At 45.9% G+C, this 23,362-nt stretch overlaps 6 non-coding genes across 6 annotated transcripts; 1 reads left to right on the forward strand and 5 right to left on the reverse strand.

Moving 5' to 3' along the window:
• Nucleotides 1-3,326: 3,326 nt before the first annotated feature.
• On the reverse strand, nt 3,327-3,397 carry Trnag-gcc (transfer RNA glycine (anticodon GCC)). The gene has a single exon. It is a non-coding gene; the product is annotated as a tRNA-Gly (tRNA).
• Nucleotides 3,398-7,944: 4,547 nt separating this feature from the next.
• Nucleotides 7,945-8,015, forward strand: Trnag-gcc (transfer RNA glycine (anticodon GCC)). The gene has a single exon. It is a non-coding gene; the product is annotated as a tRNA-Gly (tRNA).
• A 14,650-nt stretch (nt 8,016-22,665) lies between these two features.
• Trnag-gcc (transfer RNA glycine (anticodon GCC)) lies at nt 22,666-22,736 on the reverse strand. Its single transcript has one exon. It is a non-coding gene; the product is annotated as a tRNA-Gly (tRNA).
• Nucleotides 22,737-22,806: 70 nt separating this feature from the next.
• On the reverse strand, nt 22,807-22,877 carry Trnag-gcc (transfer RNA glycine (anticodon GCC)). The gene has a single exon. It is a non-coding gene; the product is annotated as a tRNA-Gly (tRNA).
• A 70-nt stretch (nt 22,878-22,947) lies between these two features.
• Nucleotides 22,948-23,018, reverse strand: Trnag-gcc (transfer RNA glycine (anticodon GCC)). Its single transcript has one exon. It is a non-coding gene; the product is annotated as a tRNA-Gly (tRNA).
• Nucleotides 23,019-23,089: 71 nt separating this feature from the next.
• Nucleotides 23,090-23,160, reverse strand: Trnag-gcc (transfer RNA glycine (anticodon GCC)). The gene has a single exon. It is a non-coding gene; the product is annotated as a tRNA-Gly (tRNA).
• Nucleotides 23,161-23,362: the final 202 nt, after the last annotated feature.

The following is a 23,362-nucleotide window of genomic DNA, read 5'->3' on the forward strand; positions in this document are numbered from 1 at the left end:
TTAGCTCATGCATCACAGCGATCGGCCATTTGTCAGAAGTATAGCTGGGGTTTAATTTTATATATACTTATATAGCCACAGCTGGCGTACCGGTAAGCACAGCCAGTTTAGACAGTGCTGGCGCAATAACGTGCGCCGTGCGACGCCGCCGTACAAAACGTGGAGCCCTGCCCTCCCTGAGATTCGCAATTCGCAATTCATAGTCATGCTGAGTAAAGGCACGAAATTCATAGGGGTTCTGTAATAGTCAAGTGCTCGAACCGGATAGATGATGATTTAAGTTTAGGTTCGGACATGCACCGCTTATTTGATTTTAGCGCATAGTCTACGAAATACACACACAGGTCCGAAAAGCACAGGTGCTATAATATAGCCCGAAGAACTAGAAATGTAACTGAACAAAAGACTGATTCAAACTAAATTGCAACCCACACTTCGCATTTGCGCGCTATTATGATATATGAATTCCGTACTAGCCCAAGCAAACGCTTTGTTCGGTCACATTTCTAATTCAACAGGCTAGCACCTGTGTCTGTTGTGTCTAGGCTTCTGTTTTTGAAGATTTTGCGTTTTAACCTCAATAAAAATTTAATTATTCGGTAGGGTCAGTAATAAGATATTGCTACTTCTTAATGTAATGTGCAAAGAAGAACATTCCCATAAAAGAAACATTTCTTTAAGCGGCTGTTGTATCCTCGGCGTACTCCTAATTTTTGTACGTGCTGTAAATACGGCGCCAGAAGTGAAAACAAACCAACAAATAAATAAAGAAAAATGCCGTGTTCCTTAAGTCCATTGCGAAACAGCGCAAACCATGCTACTGCAATTTATTCCTTAGGTCCTTGCTCAGAGACAACTAGACGAAAGCCTTTTCACCTTCCTTGCCCCTTCAATGAACCCGCACTTGGGTCCTCTTATTCTCAAGTCGATTGTACAGAACCACTCCCCTTACCCTCCTTCCTCCGATGCTTTCTGCATGCACCTTACGTGGCAATGCCTCCGGTATACGGCCCACCTTTGACCAAGAAGCGACGTCATGTAATGACGCCGTCATATATCATGAAGACGACGTAAACTTCGGCGAGTTGCGACGTCGTGATGGAACCACAAAGCCAACCAAAGCTCCGCCCTCTTTTCTCGCCCACCGAGCATCTCATGAAACACTTGGGGCCTTCACCTTCACAATGAAGTGAACTTATCAATTTTCACTTAAATAACAGTAGAACAGTGGTAGGTATATTTTTCGATATAAAAAAAGCCTTTGATACTGTCAACCACAACATATTATTAAATAAACTAGAATGCTATGGCTTTCGTGGAATGTGTCTTGAGTTCTTTAAAAGCTATCTGGAAAACCGTAAACAAACAGTACAAGTAGCCAATGCCCAATCAGAGTTTCTTAATACAATTATAGGAGTACCCCAAGGTTATCTTCTTGGACCAATATTTTTCTCGCTGTTAATTAACGACTTGCCTAGCGTGGTACAAAACTTTACCATATTTATGTATGCTGATGATACAGCTCTCATATGCGCTCAAGATTCTTTTAACCATACCATAGCATCTGTGAACTCGGAGCTTGTTGATATCCACCAGTGGTTCTCTTCAAATAGACTAACATTAAATACACAGAAAACCAAGTACATTGTGCTTACTTCACCACGCAAAACCCTTGAGGAACACACATGCACACTCACACTAAATAATTCAGCGCTGCAAAGAGTTCATTCGATAAAATACCTAGGCGTTATCCTTGATGAAAATTTTAACTGGAAACCTCACATTGCCGAAGTCTGCAAAAAATTGAGTAAAGCTTGTTTTCTTCTATATAAATGTCGAGACCTTTTTGATTTACCGACTTTACGCGTAATTTACTTTAGCGTATTCCATAGTCACTTAAACTACTGTGTTGTTACCTGGGGTCACACTTACCGCACGTACCTAGAACCGGTAATAAAACTTCAAAAAAGAGCAATACGATTTATAACGAATTCAGACTACACGGCACACACGCTACCACTCTTCCGAAACCTAAATATCATGCCGTTCAGCACACTAATAGATTATAAAACAGCTCTCATGGTCCATTCTAGTATAAACACTAACTATCCAGTTTCCTCATCAAATTTTTTTATGTTCCAGTTATGACAAGCCGTAACAAAGTAAAAGGAAACTATCTTACTCAGCAAACAAAGAATGTATACGTTAACAGAAAACTTACAGCTAATGGAGTCGCCGTGTGGAATACCCTTCCACTAGAAATAAAACAGAATAAGAATTTCTTTCTTGCACTCAAAAAATATTTATTAAATAAAATATAGACGCCCAAATGTTACAATGTTAGAAATAGCTATATTAAATACATTTTCAAAGAAAGTTATGTAACATGCTATTGCATTACTTATGTGCACGCTCATCTGCAATTATATAATATGTATGTATGCATTAGAATCTAGTTCCTTTCAGTACTTACTCGGTATTGTTGTGCTGTCCAGATATATATGTCATGATTAGTTTTCATAGTATCGCAATGTCATTAATACTTTTTTGATGCGCTCATTTATTGTTGTGAAGTTTGATATGCTCTTCTCAAACAATGCCTTACATACCTTTCTTTTTTTTTATCTCTTTTTTGTGCCTGCATCCATGATCATTCGTCAAGCACTGTAAATACATTACGTTATGTTCATTTTTTCATGTGTAAAATATTTGTATTTGTAAACTGTCTTTTGTGCATGCCCTTTTCTAAATTACTTTTTTGAATGAATCCCAACTAGCCTTTGGCTAGGGATTCAGATGCATTTTTTACACTGTTGTATAATGTACGCTATTTTTATGTCAATAAATTCAATTCAATTCAATTCAATTTAATTCAATAATACATTGATTCTTCGCATCATTGCGTAACTTTAAATCAACGTCTCTGAACACGCAGAGGTTCCGATCTGGCCTTTCGCCACGTGATTCTCTCCACCTGTGAGAGAAGCCCGTTTCGCCATTGTATCTCCATGTGATACTGATATTTACCTGTGAACAGGTCGCATCGTCTAAGCGCCTCCGAGAAAGAACGGAGAATAACACACTCATGCCGAAAGTCGAAATTATCTGTCGTATATTGCAAAGCTTGCCGTCGTGTCCTCGATTCGGCGGTCTGCTTTCGACGGTGGAGAAGTGCAGCGACCATGTACTCAGATGTAGGCGCACATTGAAGAATTCCAGGTATTGAAATTCAATGCGTAGCGCTCCACGATGGTGTGACCCTTTATATTTGTTTGGAGCTTTAGAATTGAGCTTGTTAACGGCAATTTATTAAAAAAAGAAAAAAATGCGTCGGCCGGGAATCGAACCCGGGCCACCCGCGTGGCAGGCGAGTATTCTACCACTGAACCACCGACGCATGTGTTGAAACGTGCCGAACAGCATTCCTTATATAGAGCGAAGAATTGCGCAATGCGTAGCAGTATGTAGGTCAGTCCATTCGCGAGCGCTCCCTCTCTCAAGCCACGCTCTCCTCCAACCAATATTTTTATAAGCGAAACAATGGCTTCTGAAACTCAAGCTAACGCTCAACATGAAAATGAATCTCTGGAACACAATGACGTATTCATGACACACGAAAATATCACTATCTGAGTATACCCATCTATACGAGAACCCCACTTCTTTTGCCTTATTATAATTTTCTTGCGAGCGTGAAATATAGCCTGCGGCAGCATTTCGCCGGATAATCGCCTAACGAAGGCTCATTTGATCATTCTACGCTCAAGCGGTTGCCAGCTGTGGTACATCACATTGTCACATGGTTGTGACGATGAAGAAGGCTGCGCTAAATCTGGTAAATACGGAACTGAACTCTTTAATGGTCGAACTTGTGCCCAGAAAGATCCAACTCAATGTAGTACAAGCAATGGACGCTGTACACCGAGGACGGCAGCGCACTCTTCAGTCGTCGGTAGTCTGATCGTCGGTGGAACGCGTGGTCTTTTATACATGAATGATGGAAAAATTCCAGCGTTATCGCTTCGGCTCGCGTTGGCTCCAGAATAAAGTTCACGACAGGTGTCGTGGGCGCAATATCATCAGAATGGTCTAAAATAATCGAGAAGCTTCCCGAACATTGTGGGCCGGCCTGCGCTGAGCGGTGGTAACAGTTTTTGCAAGTGGAACACGATCACATCAAAGTAAACAAACAAGCGCGCGCGGCACTATTAATCTCAGATGCAGTAAGTAGTGGGTTCGAATCCCGGTACCATCGTGAACCCGGCTGCTTTTGTAATGGGTGTGGATATCACTGTCATAGAACTCAGATATTTATGAAGATCCATACATAAACCTCCACAAATGAGTATTCAGTGGTATGAGTGGCTCAGCAGACGAGGGCGATGAAAGCCATTTGGCTCTCCCGGACCAAGCGCAGTGACCCGCTCGTTCTACATGGCCCTGGAAGATCGAATACGGAACACTGGGCCGCACTGCTCGTCAGCACTCACGCTTGTCAAGCGCGCTTCGCAAGCATGGATGGGGTGAGGAGAATTTTCTGAGTTCGCCTGTGCGCAGGTATGCAATGCCTTGCTGGTCGCACAGGTTATTTACGTGTGTCAGGTACTAAACTGCTCGTTAGATAAAGATCAGGCTGTGCATAGGGTATTAACCACTTTCGTGTGGGGGTATTAATGGGAACCAACGCGCAGGGATAATTTGTTTCCCCCTTCAGTATCTGCTGGGATAATGCATTTGTTTGTACAATAACTTATGCCTCGCTTTGTAGTAGGCGCGTTGTTTATAAATGTATACCGTGCTTGTAATCAGCCTAGCCATTTTAAAAATACTGCTGTATTGTTAAATTCGAGGTTCTGACTTACTAAAGTTTCGAAAGTTGAAAAACAGCGCGTAGACGAAAACGTACTCTATTTTCGGAAAAAGACGTAATTCCATTCTCCTCACCCCATCCATGCTTGCGAAGCGCGCTTGAAAAGCGTGAGTGCTGACGAGCAGTGCGGCCCAGTGTTCCGTATTCGATGCAAAGGCACGAGGTGCCCGAGCGGTGCACTGTTCCAACGAATACCAGCAGATCTAGAGGGTTTTGTTCCCCATTAACCAAATCTTAGTCTTTTCCATATTCACGACTGCTCCAGATGCGTGGTAAAACTGCTTTGTCTTCTTGAATACTACTTTTGTCAGCATAAAAAACGCTATGTCGTCATTTTACCATAGCACATTTAAGCTTAAACAATATTAAAACATCCCCATTCGTTCAAACATGCTGACCATGCAAATACTATAGGTAGCGGGAGAACTGCCTCTACGGGAATTAGCAGGGTGGTTGTACTGCACGAGATGTGTCACCAGGCTACTATCCCTCGACCTTGGTAACGTGTTTTGCGCGCTTTTGCAGTTCTTAATGCATCTTATGCCATCAGCTTTATGGGGCGTTTATTTTTAACTCGATAAAACTATCAATATGCCTTTCCTACGTTGAGGAATTACAGGAATGGAATTGAACTGCCCGCCCATTCCCGGAGTGGGAATCATCATCATCATCAGCCTGTCAACGCCCACTGCACAGCAAAGGCCTCTCCCATATTCCGCCAATCAACCCGGTCCTGTGCTTGGCGGAACATGGGAGCGTTCAGTTGCAATGGGCTAAGTTTATTCATTCCGAGGAACTCAGAGGAATCGAATTGCGGCAAGTTCTAATTCCCCGGAATGGAATTGGAATGGAATGAAGGCGCCCATTCCGCAACACTGGCCCGTACATATTTGATGATTTGGTGTAACTACGGCAATTTTAATGCCTATCAGTCAGCAAATGGTAATCTCGATCGCCTTTTAACAATGCATCGCGCTTGTCATTAAAATAATGTAGAAACATGCAAGGTACAAAGTGTTGGTGGTTCAGTTGCAATATACTGGCCTGCTACGCGGGTGCCGCGGTTCGATTCCTTGTCGACGCAGAACTGCTTACTTTCATTATTTTAATAAAATAATTCACTACTATAGTGAGCAAAGAGTTCGCTGAACATTACTAAAAGAACACGACCCGATTAGGGCTAATCTTCCAGGGCCATGTAGAACGAGCGGGTCACTGCGCTTGGTCCGGGAGAGCCAAATGGCTTTCATCGCCCTCGTCTGCTGAGCCACTCATACCACTGAATACTCATTTGTGGAGGTTTATGTATGAATCTTCATAAATATCTGAGTTCTATAACAGTGATATCCACACCCATTACAAAAGCAGCCGGGTTCACGATGGTACCGGGATTCGAACCCACTACTTACTGCATCTGAGATTAATAGTGCCGCGCGCGCTTGTTTGTTTACTTTGATGTGATCGGGTTCCACTTGCAAAAACTGTTACCACCGCTCAGCGCAGGCCGGCCCACAATGTTCGGGAAGCTTCTCGATTATTTTAGACCATTCTGATGATATTGCGCCCACGACACCTGTCGTGAACTTTATTCTGGAGCTAACGCGAGCCGAAGCGATAACGCTGGAATTTTTCCATCATTCATGTATAAAAGACCACGCGTTCCACTGACGATCAGACTACCGACGACTGACGACTGCGCTGCCGTCCTCGGTGTACAGCGTCCATTGCTTGTACTACTTTGAGATGGATATTTCTGGGCACAAGTTCGACCATTAAAGAGTTCAGTTCCGTATTTACCAGTTTCAGCGCAGCCTTCTTCATCGTCAAAATCATATGACAATATGATGTACCACAGCTGGCAACCGCTTGAGCCTAGAATGATCAAATGAGCCTTCATTAGGCGATTATCCGGCGAAATGCTGCCGCATGCAATATTTAACGCTCGCAAGAAAATTATAATAAGGCAAAAGAAGTGGGGTTTTCGTATAGATGGGTATACTCAGATAGTGATATTTTCGTGTGTCATGAATACGTCATTGTGTTCCAGAGATTCATTTTCATGTTGAGCGTTAGCTTGAGTTTCAGAAGCCATTGTTTCGCTTATAAAAATATTGGTTGGAGGAGAGCGTGGCTTGAGAGAGGGAGCGCTCGCGAATGGACCGACCTACATACTGCTACGCATTGCGCGATTCTTCGCTCTATATAAGGAATGCTGTTCGGCACGTTTCAACACATGCGTCGGTGGTTCAGGCCAATTAGCATAATCAAGTCAAAAGGGAGACCCTCTTCATCATTTACTGGCAGAAATCTTATACCATGTGGATCTAACGGCAAATCCTTCTTTATCGTCCTTTGAAGCACATCCCAAAAATAAACTCCTTCCCAGCAATGTAAGAAAACGTGGTCAATAGTTTCCGGTTTTTTACAGATGAGGCAATCTGGCCCCCAAGGTAAGAAAAGACCACGGTCTTCTTGAAATACCTTGACAGATAATGTACCTGTATGAAGCTTAAAAAAGAAAGACTTCGCGGCAGGAGCCACTTGCATTCTCTTCACCCTCTTAAGCACATCTTGCCCTTGGCCTCCAATGTATATGGCTCGGTATAGAGGTACAGGTAGAACAGCATCACATACATCTTTGTAGAGCTTTTTACGTGTCACTGAAAACAGATACTCATTAGAAAATCTAACAGATAAAAAGCGTACACTTAGAATAACCTCCTTAAGATACCCGCAGACAGCGCCTGTCATGCGATTCGTACCAACCACATATCCAGGTAAAGCCCGCATCAGTCTGTTTATGGCGGGCTCGCATGGCGGGGTTTTATTGCGATCCTGACGCACGGCCCGCACGGATGTATTTTCGTGAGTGCATGACTAAGTTTGTGGAACTCCAGAAAGCTCAGGAGTTTGTACCTGAGTGGTTGTCGAGGGTAGAACCCTTGACAGCGCTCAAGGAATTTTAAATTTGTGTCTGTCCAGTAGGACCGACACAACTTTTGTCTTTTCTTTCATGTCCTTATTGTTTGATGTACGTGTCTAATAACAGGCAATAAAGCAAAAAAAAAAAAAAAGCGTCGGTGGTTCAGTGGTAGAATACTCGCATGCCACGCGGGTGGCCCGGGTTCGATTCCCGGCCGACGCAATTTTTTTTCTTTTTTTAGTAAATATCCGTTAACAAGTTCATTTCTAAAGCTCCAAACAAATATAAAGGGTGACACCATCGTGGAGCGCTACGCATTGAATGTCAATACCTGGAATTCTTCAATGTGCGCCTACATCTGAGTACATGGACGCCGCATTTCTCCACCGTCGAAAGCAGACCGCCGAATCGAGGACACGACGGCAAGCTTTGCAATATACGACAGATAATTTCGACTTTCGGCATGAGTGTGTTATTCTGCGTTCTTTCTCGGAGGCGCTTAGACGATGCGACCTGTTCACAGGTAAATATGAGTATCACATGGAGATACAATGGCGAAACGGGCTTCTCTCGTTGGTGGAGAGAATCACGTGGCGAAAGGCCAGATCGGAACCTCTGCGTGTTCAGAGACGTGCATTCCATTCCGTGTAAAAGGCGCATAATTCCATTCCCATTCCATTCCTCCAAGCGTTGTCCCCATTCCATTCCCATTCCATTCAGGGGTCGCGAAAATGTGGAATGATTCCGGAGTCATTCCAGTTCCGGAGTGGCAACTCCGCAACACTGGTACGGGCAACCCCTGATGTGTGTGTGTATTTGTGTGCGTGTGTGTGTGTGTCTGTCTGTCTGTGTGTGTGTGTGTGTGCGTGCGTGCGTGCGTGTGTGTGTTTGCGCTGGTAAGCTTCGCGCATACAAGGAACACTTCTCGATAATTTTTTTCCCAACGCCATAGACTTTTCCATGAGCATGACATGGAAGCTCATTAGAATGATGAGATGATACGGCACACCGTCGTGTCATGTATCCAGATGCATAGTGACGCGGGAAGGAGTCTGGTAAATCTTTCACTAGATTCGCTGTAAAATGTGCCAGCGAAAAAATCCGGCAGATCCCACGCACCGTGGGAATCGATGTAATGCGAAGCAGCCACGAAGGAGCTGCCTACACCGCATTGTTTGTCTTTGATGCAAATGTAGTCATTCATGTAGCTCAATATCGCACGTTGTCATGCACGCATGCATGTACAATTTGGTATATACAACGCTACTGAAACGTATATTCTGCTATATACAGTACATGACCTGTCATTTATGTTCGTCACGCACTCCCGTCATGCAACTCGAATATCGCTCTATATACAGTTAAAACGGCCGGAAGTGCACCAAGGGAGTGCCATGCAAATCATGCCGTACATGACATGCAAGTCATCATGATTTACTTGTCACCACCTGTCATTTATGTTCGTTACACAGTCACGTCACGCTATACCAATTTTGGTGCATATCAAGCTTGCGAAACGGCCGCGAGAGCACCATGAGCACGGCATGTAAATCATGCCGTAGATGACATGCATGTCATTATCTTCATGTTAGCACCTGTCATTAATGTTCGTCACACAGTCACATCGCGAAATAGCAATTTTAGGGTATATAAAGCTAGCGGAACGGCCGCGGCCAACCACGGCTAATCTCGACCTTAACAGATTTGCTGTAAAATGGATTAGCGCGCCATAAGTGTCTTGTTGTTTATATCGCCACAATTAGTGCTTCTTGTACCCCTCCAGATGAGCAGGCTTAACTGTAGAAACCACTGATCTCCACTAGGTTTGCTGGATAGCGCTTTGCTGCTCTCACGGCCGGGGCGCGCGCACGGCTACCGGAAGTTTAAGGGCTCCTCCCCAAAAGTGGGTCGTCTGCTGCGCTTGACAGCCGCCGATTAGCTTTTATTTTGGCTTGTAGTTCACACCTCATTGCATTTTTGAAGGCGTAATTTTCTTCCAGACCACAAATACTATGCTACAGAAACATGCGACGCGAATATGAAACAGGATTTAGCAGAGAAAAGGAAGAAAAAGGTCCCTTGTGTCTTGGTTTTAGCGCTCAAGGCGCAGCTCGAATGGAATTCACGCTGGCGAGCGGACACTACGACCGGTGTAAATATGCACGTCTTACAATAAACTAACAGTCGTAAAATCACTTAGCCGACAATCAACCAGCGGTCACAAAAAGACAATAAGCGAGTTCGATATCAACGCGAAAGCTGACCGGCGCAGAAGTTTCGGTTACGGGGCTGCTGCATGCTGAGAATAAAATAACCTGCTGTGATTGCGCTGCTTGCTCTTGTTGCAGCTTTTAAAGAACGAATACATTAGAACCCTTCGCAGCACTGTAAGCAAAATTATGCAAATATATTAGTAACCAGGGCGTAGCGACAGTGTTACCCAGGGTAAGTTTTGCTGGATGATTAATAATTTCTGGGGTGTTACGAGCCGAAATTACGGTATGATAATGAATCACGCTTAGAGAAGGGCTCCGAATAATTTTGACCACCTAGGGTTCTTTCTCTAACATGCACTGACATCGCATAGTACACGGACCTCTAGCATTTCGCCTCCATCGAATGTGACCGCCGAGGCCGGGATTGAGCCCACGCATTTCGGGTCGGCAGCCAAGCCCCGTAGCCACACGTCCACCACAGCGACAGTTTTGCTCTAGGGGAAAAATTTATGGCTTGATGAACACATACATTGCTAGTTTTGGGGGACAATAATCCAGTCTGCACATTGGTGCCTATTGGAAACCGACAGTTTTTACTTTGATTCGCCAAGTGGTTACAGCTTTTATCGACAATTTTAGCTAATGCTGTACAGTTTACGGCATAACAAGCAGGCATTTCGGGCGAAATGCGAACGACACCGGTACAAACATTGCAGCAGCTACGCTTGCACGGCGGCCATTTGCCGAACTTCTGGGACGAGTGCTCTAACTTCTGGTGACCGTGCGCCGGAGAGCTCGAAGCGCCATCCAGCAAACCTAGTGGAGATCAGTGGTAGAAACAGCGCTAAAAGACGGGACGAAGAAAGGACACAAACCACGGCGCCGTCGTTTGTGTCCTTTCTTCGTCCCGTCTTTTAGCGCTGTTTCTAAAGTTAATCATGAACCAACCAGCGCAAATGCGTACTTTATGAGCAGGCTATTTAAGCAAAATGTGCACTCGACAAACATGAAGAAAGTCATGTTTAGGCGCTTAGAACCTGACATAAGCGCGAACCTCGATATAGGCACTTATAGGCCCGATAAATATTTGATAAAAACGTTTCGGTTGCCTTAGTTCGTGCTTATATGTTAAAAAGGCATTTTGCCTGAAGTTCTGGTGTCTAGAAATGATGTCTAAAGCATCCGCCACAGCCAGGCTGACGCAGGCGTTTAAAAGCAGTTGATCACTGACAGTTCATCTATAACAGAAAACCAATCATTTTCTTCAGTTTTTCCGATGCACACGTGACACATTAAAAACATACTCTCAACAAAGTTCTCTCTTGATGACTGCATGTTAATATGCTCATGGCGCACAACTATTCGGATTTTCCATAGACCATACAAACACGATAACACGAACGTATCACGGGGTACTTCGTCATCATTTGATGTCGGGAGAAAGCGGATTCCGAATGGTGCCACCGGTAGTACCTCTATATAAGGCGCGTTAGAAAATGTCACACAAGAACAGTGCATCAGAATGAATGGAAAAAACTTTATTGTGGAAACAAATTTATTGCAGTGCATCTGAACAGCAAAAAAAATAAGGGCTCTGTTGTCTCTGGCTTTCTGCAGTTTAAATATCTGATTGACCATGCTACAAAGAATCCCTTTTCTTTGAGGCATAGTTTGACCGGTAATGTTTTACTGGGCAGCTGAAAGAAAAATGGCTTAACTGATGAACGTACAGGCATCCGCTTTACGTTTTTTAAAACATTTGCACCACTTTCTACAGAATACTTTGATGTGTAACTTGTGCTGAAAGAGTTACGTCCACTACATCCGTGTACAACTGTTACCATTTGACAGTGCTCAGATATTCTAAACAAAAACGCGTGCACAATAATAGAAAAGCCGATACATCATCACTAAAAAATTACTAGTTGATCTAGATGCCCGCGATGAAGCAGTATAGTTTGGTAAATGGTCGCGTAAGCGTTTCTGCATTACACTAAACAGAAAATTAACGACCACTAACAGACAATAATGCCAAGGAAAGTATAGGGGATGTTTTTAGTAGTAAATGTAGCAGCTCGCACGTTTAAATGTTCATATATACTCCATAAAGTGGATGGGGGGATGGCCGCCGCGATAGCTCAGTTGGTATAGCATCGGACGCGTTATTCGATTGTCGCAGGTTCGGTCCCTGCCCGCGGCAAGTTATCTTTCCGTCCACTTTTCTTCTTCACATTTACCTTAAATTTACTACTAATAACATCTCCTATACTTTCCTTGGCGTTATTGTCTGTTAGTGTTCATTAATATTGTGTATAACAAAGAAAAACGAGCCCTTAAAAATGATCACTTCTCTCCTTCACTTAACAGGAAAGCATTTGTTTGATCGCGCAAAAATAGAAAGAGTGAAAGGACTTGCTTCAAGAGCAAGGGAGCTGAACCCAGGCCCCATCGTTTAAGTGATGCAAACAAGCTCATACGGCTTGTACGCTCCCACATACTACATCCCCAGATAAAGACGGCGAATTCTATGTGAAGATTTTGTATGCTCATTCTGGATGAGCCGAGAGCTTGTAGCACGAATCAGGTCTTAGCGACGAGAAACACATACTGTTGCTCTTGCGAACATTGAAAGGTCCGTACCACCAAACTTCGTTGTTTTAACAGCGAAGCTCTTTAGCACATCCTTCCTTGTCCGGCGAACCAAAAAACTATCATCATCATAAATGCGTATGCGCCACTGAAATTGTGCAAATCCCACTGTTCGCCACCTTATCATCATGAACGGGTATGTGCCACAGGAATTGGGTACATCCTACTACTCACCACTGCTCCCCTAAAAATTAATAAGGCAACAGTTAGCCCTACAAATGGCTGCAAAGCGACGGCGGCGAGCCGAAGACCCGAGTACGTACAACCAGAGAATACTAGGTAACGGGAAAGGCAACGGCGGCTGCTAGAAGACCCCGAACCGATGGAAAGCCTACGCCAACGACGTGCCCGTATATCAATGAGAGGTGCGAACGCTTGGTTTCAGCGCGAGATTCTTTCTCTGCAGTTTGGACATCCGTGTCGTGTCTGTGAGTGTCTTTGGTTTATACCGAACCTCTCTGCGCTCAGAATTAGCGTAGAAACGACCTATAGCATCACTAGCTAAAGCCTAGGAATGACCTAGAAGCAGCCGAGAAACAACCTGTATCACCTAGCGGCTGCAAGAAGACACCAAAGCGACGGACGGTCTACGCCAACGACGACGTGCCCGTAGATCTATGAGAGGTGCGAACGCTTGGTTCCAGCACGGGGTTCTTTCTCTGCAGTTTGGACATCCCTGTCGTGTCTCTGACTGTCTGTGGTTGTACTAGAACCTCTCTGCCCTGAAAATCAACGCAGAAACAACCTAGCATCACTTAGGTAAAGCCTAGCAACGACCTAGAAGCAACCTATAAACAACCTGCATCACCTAGCTGAGCCTTAGAAACAACCTAGAAGCAACTGGATTAGTCTTCAGGATGGTCCAGTTTCGCTGTTTCAAACCTTGCGCGGCTTAGGGCAAGCTTCGCCATTTCTTTTCTTTCACTTCCTTACATTCATCCTTCCAGTAATCCTTGGTGTCACGAATATGTTGTAGCGGAACACTGGGGTACTCGTAGACGTAGAAGCCCACTTCTATTTCAGTGGGAATGTTTTTCCCAGTCCCCACGCATTAACACTACCTGACGTTTTACATAATTTTTTTGCCACAACATCCGTTTCGGCAACGCTTTTTTGACACTGAAAAGCACCTCTACATCATCCGCGTATGCCAATAGCTTTAGTTCACTCGTGCCAACACTGTAACCTATTATTGCACTGCGCGATAGTACTTTCAAACCAGGAGGTTTACAAGTATAACACAAAAGGCAAAGGCGGCAAACAACATCCCTCTGGCATGGCATGGCAAGAACTTATTATGGTCCACAGAAACTACGGCCCGAGGGCAAAGCCCCAGGCTAAGTCGGTGGCTCCGCCCACGTAGGCACCGGTAGGCCAAAGACTTTCCCTATGGTGTGAGCTCTCCGGACGGCCAGGAGTTGATCTTGGAGAACTTCGCTGGTTATACGCCGACTCAAGTCCTCCTCACTGTTGAGATCCGAATCGCTTTGTTTGGGGCACAGCCAGAACATATGATCAAATAGACCCGGAGTGTGTCCACAACGTTTGCATTCGGTGGAAAATACCCGTCAATTTTGTTAAGCACAAAGGGTGCGGGATAGGATTTAGTTTGGATCAATCTTAATGCGACTGCCTGAGCTCTCTCAAAGAAAATTTCACGAATAAACTTCCTAATCTGATTGATTTAGTATGACCTTAGACACAACATTATCGTAGCACATCTTAACACAGTCCGTCAAAATTGATCCAAGATTCACCATATTCCAGTATACTAGAAAAATTTTATGTGTCACCCTATCGAAGCTCCACTAATTCTAACGCGAACAAGTGTTCTTAGACGAAGGACGAAACAGACATGGACAGGCGCGAACTTCCAACTGAATTTATTATATATATGTATACGTGACAGAACTAAAGAACCAATGACACAGGTGCGCAGTGTACCAGCGCGCATCAACTAATTGCTTCCCCAGATGTAGTGCCCCCTCCAAGAAGGTCATTTGCTTCTTTGTCAGCGATAGCGAGGTCATGCTTACGCAACTGCTACCTTCAAATTGCATTTTGAATGCCTCCACAATCTCGCGCGTGCGCTGATCCGCGTCATGGAACACAGCAGTGCATCGCTCAAAAAACGGTTTACACCCGCAGTCGCGGCAATGAATAGCCAGATTCCGATCACTGCTCCTTTCCCCCCTGTTAGCACGTTCGCGCAGGCGATGGTTCAAACAGCGACCTGTTAGCCCAATGTAAAGCCGTCCCACGGAAGTGGCTACTTATACACGACTTCTTTCGTGCAGTCGACGTACTGGTTACGGTGCTTTACGCCGCATTTTTCTTTCTTCGGTACAACTGGGCTCGTGGCGATGCAGAGCCTGGACAATTTTTCGGGCGCAGACATGACAACCTTTATGCTGACTTTAGCACCGATGTTTTATTTCGATAGCAATTATATGGACAGTCTCGACGGGTTTTTACCGTCGCCGTCATGTCCCTCCCGTATGAAGTCAAAATTGACAAGATCCCCCCGCGCATCGTATGTTCTACCGCGGGTAAAAGCGCGCGAGCGGGGGTGACGAACGCGGCCGAATCAGAGATCAAACGAGCCGGCCCATTTCCGTCGCTCGGAGGGTGCATGCGATAACATCACCCCGCTCGGGAGGCCTATCGTCAAAGTAGACAGGAAACGCCGCGCCCGTCTTTAACGAGCATGAAAAGACGCATGCACCCTCCGTCGCTGGAAGGGTGCATTCCCTCGGTGAGGGGGGGGGGGTGTCGCGCGAGCAGCAACTTTGAACTTTGAATCTAAGGGCGCGGTCGCGATTGATGGCGTGCGCGCTATCTCGACAGCCATCACAGCGGGCGGCTCGGGCGGCCCTTCTACGTGCTGCGCTCTCAACGAGAAGTCGCTATGCGGAGAGCATCTCTCCCTGAAGCGGCCGTATTTTCTTACACCAGCGTTTTGTAGTTACGCGAGATCGGATACAAACAGTTAGCTGCCAGCTTCACTTCGTATAACACTACAATTTGTTGCTATCGTATTCATCGCTTCGCCCTTGCAGTGAAACTGTGACTTTTAGGATTGTGCGCGATGTCGTGCATACAGGGGATGTGTGATGCATGTGTCGTGCATGTAGGCTTCACTGTTCCGTTCTTGCACACAAGTTCCCGAAGTTTGAGGTGGGCTGTTTTCCTAGTCCAGCGGTTTCCGAAAATAGAACAGTGCGAAGAAAAAAACACAACTGTCGTTTATTTCTTTCCAATGTCATTCAGAGTGACATAAAAGCCACGTTGCTAAAATTTATGGAAACGAAGATGCGCACACAGTACACAAACACGCACAGACAAATATATACAGTGTTTCGACTAGCAACAGTTGAGCGAATGGTAACATTTTGTGCTGCTTTGCCTCCAAAAGAGGGGCGAGATTTTTATTGCGATAGCAGATATAGACAGTCTATATAGACAGCGACAGCAGTTATATAGACAGAGAGTCCAAAAGAAAAATAATTCAGAAAAATGCTACCGAAGCGCGGAATCGAACCAGCGACCTCTCGCTCCGCAGGGCGTGGCGCTAACCACTACGCCACAAAGCGCAGATCCTTTGGGTTGCTAACGGCGAGCGTTGTTACACACTATTTACCGCTGGCAGGACTCAGATACGGCAGCCGCTTATAAGCGTTTCTTCATTACCAGCGATATGGCGTGAGGAGCGCAACGGGCGCATTTAAAAGTCGTCGGCCAGCTCGCTCGCTTCTTCTAATATTTGCGCAGGGAGAACCTTGCCCTTCCGCTGTCTGCTCGCGCGGTAGTTGCTGCCAGGGGGCAGATGTTTCTGCAGCGTAGCAGCGCGTCCATCACGGGCCGCTTTTCTTGCTATCGCATTCAGTGCTTCGCCCTTGCGGCGAAACTGTAACTTTTTTGGTAACCAAATACAATGGCTTTGTACACAGTAGTCAATGTCTAGAAAGAACGGAATGCTGCAATATCTCTTGCACCAATATGGCCTCTTTACGCGTTTGAATAAAAAGAGAAAACATGGCTGATCCCTCTGTCATAGGAATCGGTATAACACGAAAGAGAAACGTGTCTTACTATACGTAGTTGAGCGTTTGTTGTGCATTCTTTTGCCCCAAGCGCGAAGAAATGAATGCTACAGCATCAAATTGTAATGTTACGCGAAGAAAGGCAAGCCGCTCGAACTTGCAATGCGCTGCTCAAGCAGAAAGAACGCACGGAACGAACATACACAGGATGAGCCCGAACTGTCACAGTTGTAACTTATTTCTGTGTGAGCAACGTGCTCCTTTCGCAAAGCGGCCTCTGCAGTGAGCGAGGTGACCTTCGGGCTCTCAACGGAAATTTGCGGCCAGAGCACAAGACTTACAAACCACCGAGATCACGAGATAAGCGCCCGCACGGGCGACCACGCCCTGTCTAGGCATGCGCTAATCCGCGTGGGGACGACTTTAAAGCGCGCTCTTCGAGCGCTTCGCGCCATCTCGCTAGTGATAACGAAAACACACTATACCGCCGATCTCTGAGTACCGCCACCGGCAAATGGTGTATATAAATAGCTCGCCGTTAGCATTGCAGAGAACATGCCGTTTGTGGCCGAATCGTTTCGCGCCGCGCGCTGTGGAGCGAGGGGTCGTAAGTTCGACTCCCGGTGTGGGAACTTTTCCTTGTAGTTTTTTTCTTTGCGAGCTGTTAGTCTTTATATTTTACAGCGTCATATCCGTGACGGAAATACGTCAGTGGAGCAGCCGTGGTGGACCCCGGCATAAAACACTTTCGTGTTAAAATAGCTTGAGCGCCCGCTTTTACGAGGTACAAAAATAACTGAGAGCTGAGCTAGTTGGTAAGTATTCATTCTAAAATGACAGGGCGTGCAAACACGGACACAAGAAAGAAGTCAGGACACCACAAACGCCGACTAACAACTGAATAGACGCACAACGGCGGAAAAGAAAGAAGGCACGAAAACTTATCTTCGCATGCCCATGCAACAGGCGAACCTCTCAATCCGGCACGCGGGGGGGAGGACACGTTATCATCATATAGTGGATGAACGACATATATGAAACGATCAGAAATAGTCTTTGTTTGTACTGCGTACAATAAATGATACAGGGATTTTCAAAGACCTATCAGAATAAACTAATCGAGTTAGTAATGATAAAAAAATTGGCCGCGTATCTGCGTGCTTCGCTGCAAATGTCGTCGAAAGACGATAGTCTTGTGCTGGTCGTACTACACGAGACCTCCTCCTCTACGTTGAACCGCCGCATCTGCCTCATAGCGCCGCATTTTCAGCGCAGCCTAAGAAACACTAGCATTTTCAGCGCAGCCTAAGAAACATTAGTCATCAGAATTACTTATCTACGTATTGTCTATTAAAGGAATACACCAACTAATACTTACGTATTGATATTGCGCCTCAGATATGCGTAATATTTACTTTTTCATTGACAGTGTTCACAAGTATGAACGGCCGTACCAGTTCAAGATGGCTGGGCGGTAAGCAAGTGGTTAAACTTTGGCCGGGTGGCCAGGGTTGCCAGGTTAGGCTACTTTGCGCCAATTTGGCTACCTTTTTAGGCCGGTGGCGGCAGAAAAAGTGCGTTGGCTACTTGGCTACTTTTGGCTAGTTTCTTGTTGCGTCACTTTTAACCAAATGATCAATATCTTGTGACGTCGCAGCCGCTGGCGTCGAGTCCGCACCGCATACTCGACCGCTAACACCTCGACCGACTAACACGCCTTGACACGGTGTCAAAACACCGTGATCAAGGCGTGTTACAAGCTCCCGAAACTGAATTTGGCGCTTGCATTATGCAAAAGAAAAGCCTTAGGCATAAGTGGCTGGGACTTGGGAGAAAACTGTTGCATGGCGTCTCGTTTCGCAGACCGCCTATTGCTGAACGCGACTTTCAACTAATTGAAAGTGAACAGGGCAAACGAAAGCGCTCCGCATCCAAGGTGCTATGCACTTGTCGACATTAGAAATCGGATATCTGACGAACTGCTTGTGTCGTTTCAAGGAATTAGGGCGGACTGCGACTCGAGAATATTAATTACTCGAACTTCGTCATCACGCGAGAAACGATTGCCGAAGTGAGTACAATTTATGCTTCAATCACGGAAACTGATTTTGAGCACACTTATGCAGCACTCATTTTTACTGTCGGTGGTAGTTCTAGCCCTTTTAAAAAAAGACACGCAAGGCGCGCGAAGAGGATGTCATTTCTGCAACAGCGTAAGAAACTTCATCATCCGGCACGAAATGTTTGCTAAAGTCAACAGTTTATGCTTTATTCCCAGAAATTATGATTTTGAAGGGTTTCTGGTGTACTTTCTTACGTTTCCACCAAAAGCTACTGAATTTAGTCATTTGAATAACAACGTCGCGGTCGATTTCACACACGTGTGGCTACTTTTGGCTACTTTTACTGCCCTTGGCTCAAGTTGGCTACTTTCTGGCTAGTTTTTCCGAGTTATTGGCTATTGTTTGCCTTTTCGACCTGGCAACCGTGCGGGTGGCTGAATCGGGTGACAGACAGACAAACATGAAGACAGACAGACCAAAATTTCTGCGTTTATCGTCTTTAAAAATACAATCGCCATTTGTGCATTTATGCGATGAATCTACAATACAGAACCCGTTCTGTCACGCAGCTGCTTCACGGGCTCGCAGGCCGCAAACAGGATTATCGGAGAGCACCAATGCTTATACGCAATCGCGATCGCGGTGTTAAATATTTCGCGGTATGCGCAGTACGACAACGCCTTTTCACATCAGCTGGTTGGTGTTCCAGTGTGCTCTTTCCTGAAGGTATTGAATGGGCGCGACGATACGGGAGGAGTCGACTGAACTTTATTGCTGTCTACGTAAGGACCACTCGGTCTGCCGTACGACAGTGATCAAAATAAGGCCCGCAAAATAAATGACGATTTGAATCTGCTACAGCTTGGTGCTTGTTTTGCCTGTTTTCTCTTGAATATGCAGTTTCACAGTTCAGTTCAGTGCTTATAATCTTCTGAGGCTGATGCGGCACTGCGCCGCATAAGAATGGTGCGTACCGACTTGTGCAATGACGTGGCTTTATTTGCAACTTGGAAACGCAATCGCCGGCAGCACGCGCTCCGCCGAAAACGTGCGCGTGGCAGCACGCAGTCGCTTCCACGGTCGACATGACGACCTTCGACGTTTTCAGCGGCCCACAAGGGGAGCATCCGGCGCTGGAGTGGCGCGCGCAAACTTTAGGTTTCCTCGTCTATACTGGTAGAGGTAGAAATACATCTATTAGACCCTTATACAGCTTTTTTTAAAACTAACGCCAGATAATCAAGAGAAATAAACTGCATGAGAATTGAAACTTGAGCTAGTTGGTACGGATTCATCATGATTTAAGTAGCGCACTGACGGACGGGGACAGAGAAAAAGAAGGTGCACAACACGGGCGCTAACTCGCAACTGATTTTATTCGGAAGAACATGCTAATATAATGGTGAAGAACAACACAAAAAAGGAACAAAAAACATATAAACTTTGTAATCATCTGCAGGTTCCGCTTAGGTATTGAAATTCCGCGTCACTTAGCGCGATAGATGGTAGACTGATACATTTTTCCCTTTCCTTTGAATGTGGAACGCTTCAATGACTTCTCTTGCCATATGTTGTCTTCTCTTGCCATCTGCGTTCTGTCACGTCATAGGCAACAGATGGCAAGAGAAGTCATCGAAGCATGAAGAATAAAAGGCAACCACCGACCAAATAAATGTTTTAAAAAGAAAGAAACGACGTTTCGGCTTCCATACGGAAGCCTTGTTCACAATGAAGCCAAGAACACCAAAAGCATCTAACTATACAGGTTTCAGTAAGTGACGTAAGCACCGCGCATAGCACGAGGGAAGGTTTCCAACATTACGGATTCAGCGTCTGTTCAGTAGATTGTATCTCGAGGGACTCAAGATGCAGGCGTGACGTCCAGTTTCTTTCCTTCCCGATAATGCTCGCATTCAACCAGTCTATAGTGTGATTAGTCGTGTCCGCATGCTCCGCCAGTGCATTAGATGCCACTTTCTTGTTTTTCACATCGTTCTGATGCTGGCGCAGGCGCTGTCTGAAATTGCCGGTCTCCCCGATATAAACACTATCGCAGTCCGCACAAGGGATTTTATACACAACACCAGGAAAGGCTTCCTTCGGAAGTTTGTCCTTCCCACCAACAAGTGTGTGCCGTAACTTGCGCACAGGCACGTGGGCTACTTCGACGTCGTAGCTACGCAGAACGCGTGACAAAGTCTCACTTATTCCGGGCACATAAGGAACAGCTGCGCGTTTTCTCTGTCGGACACTGGCAGGCTGTGAGGGAGCGGACATGCGATGTTCCACCGCATTAACAAACGCTGGCGGGTAACCGCACGTCGAAAGATCCTCCCGAACCATCTTTACATCGGCGTTCAGGTCTTCAGGATTCGTGCAAAGGCGATTTGCACGGCCTAACAAGGAGGCAACCACTGACCTCTTATGAGTGTCAGGGTGAACAGACTTGAAGTTCAGGTACCTGCCAGTGTGCGTGCCTTTTCGGTAGACAGAGAAAGATAGCGCTCCATTGGTCCTCTTAACAAGAACGTCCAAAAGGTAGCCTCTGGTTAGCCTCCATTTCCACGGTGAACTGAATGGCGGTAGATTGATTGTTGAGGTGTGCCGTGAATGCTTCTAAAGCAGAGCACTCGATGACACAAAAACAATCATCAACATAGCGAAGGAAAATTCTTGGTGATGGGCTGAAAGAAGCGAGAGCCCGATTTTCCAGCCATTCCATGGTTAGGTTCGCAGCAGTCACCGAGACAGAGGCACCCATAGGTGCTCCGTGAACTTGCTTGTAGAAGACCTTGTCGAAGCTGAAGTAGGTGTTGGCAAGGCAAAAGCTGAGAAGCTTTCTCAAATCCGGGACATCGAAGGGAGACCTTTCGGCAAGATGCGGATCAGCTTCAAGAGCAGCAGTACATGACTCAACGGCGAGATCAGTGGGAATGGAAGTGAACAAGGAGACCACGTCAAATGAAACCATCACCTCGTCTTCATCAAGGACCAAGGAGCCGACTTTTTCAACGAAATGGGCGGAGTTGCGCACGTGAGTGTTGCCTTGTCCAACTAGGGGTGATAGCATTCTATGAAGGTAGCCGGATAGCTTGTGCAGGGGCTTCATTGGCTTCATTGTGAACAAGGCTTCCGTATGGAAGCCGAAACGTCGTTTCTTCTTTTTAAAATATTTATTTGGTCGGTGGTTGCCTTTTATTCTTCATGTTTCGTACCGACCAGACGGGCTTCCGTCGAACTCTCGATTTCAAGTCATCGAAGCGCTCCACATTCAAAGGAAAGGAAAAAACATGTATCAGTCTACCATCTATCGCGCTAAGTGACGCGGAATTTCAATACCTAAGCGGAACCTGCAGATGATTACAAAGTTTATATGTTTCTGTTCCTTTTTTGTGTTGTTCTTCACCTTCATATTAGCATGTTCTTCCGAATAAAATCAGTTGCGAGTTAGCGCACGTGTTGTGAACCTTCTTTTTCTCTGTCCCCGTCCGTCAGTGCGCTACTTAAATCATGATGAATCAAGAGAAAAATGTGCTTTAAGTATTCTATAAGAAGGCACTATTTCACGTAGAAATCCTGGTAGTAGGCCAGATGCCACAATGCTGGTTGACACAACATACTCCGCGGTGTGGTCTCATAGGCGAACTTGTAATACCGTTCTAAAAAAATCGTTGCTCTGATCGCGGAGCCAAAAATAAACCTTGAAACAACTTGTTTCAAAAAAAGATGAGAGATACCTAGTTCTCCATGCTGCACCCTCTGAAAGAGACTGCAACGACTCGTGCGCTCCCAACTTGAGCCCCAAATATACACAGACTGAACCACCGACGCGCCGCGCTTAGTCCTGCTCTCATGGCATTGTTATTGCGCAATGCTCCACACATTTCGTAAAAAACTTATGTGCGTCGGCCGGGAATCGAACCCGGGCCACCCGCATGGCAGGCGAGTATTCTACCACTGAACCACCGACGCGATGTGCTTCGACCTGCTCTTATGGCATTGTTGTTGCGCAATGCTCCACACATTTCGTAAAAAAATGAAGTGCGTCGGCCAGGAATCGAACCCGGGCCACCCGCATGGCAGGCGAGTATTCTACCACTGAACCACCGACGCGATGTGCTTCGACCTGCTCTCATGGCATTGTTGTTGCGCAGTGCTCCACACATTTCGTAAAAAAATGAAGTGCGTCGGCCGGGAATCGAACCCGGGCCACCCGCATGGCAGGCGAGTATTCTACCACTGAACCACCGACGCGATGTGCTTCGACCTGCTCTTATGGCATTGTTGTTGCGCAATGCCTCCACACATTTCGTAAAAAAATGAAGTGCGTCGGCCAGGAATCGAACCTGGGCCACCCGCGTGGCAGGCGAGTATTCTACCACTGAACCACCGACGCGATGTGCTTCGACCTGCTCTCATGGCATTGTTGTTGCGCAATGCTCCACACATTTCGTAAAAAATATTAAGTGCGTCGGCCGGGAATCGAACCTGGGCCACCCGCGTGGCAGGCGAGTATTCTCTACCACTGAACCTCCTGCGCTTTTTTTTATTTAAAACCTGTTCGTAGCGATACAGACATGGACAGCACAGACAGCATC

The sequence above is a fragment of the Rhipicephalus sanguineus genome, chromosome 2, assembly GCF_013339695.2.
Source record: "Rhipicephalus sanguineus isolate Rsan-2018 chromosome 2, BIME_Rsan_1.4, whole genome shotgun sequence".
Classification (NCBI taxonomy): Eukaryota; Metazoa; Arthropoda; class Arachnida; order Ixodida; family Ixodidae; genus Rhipicephalus; species Rhipicephalus sanguineus.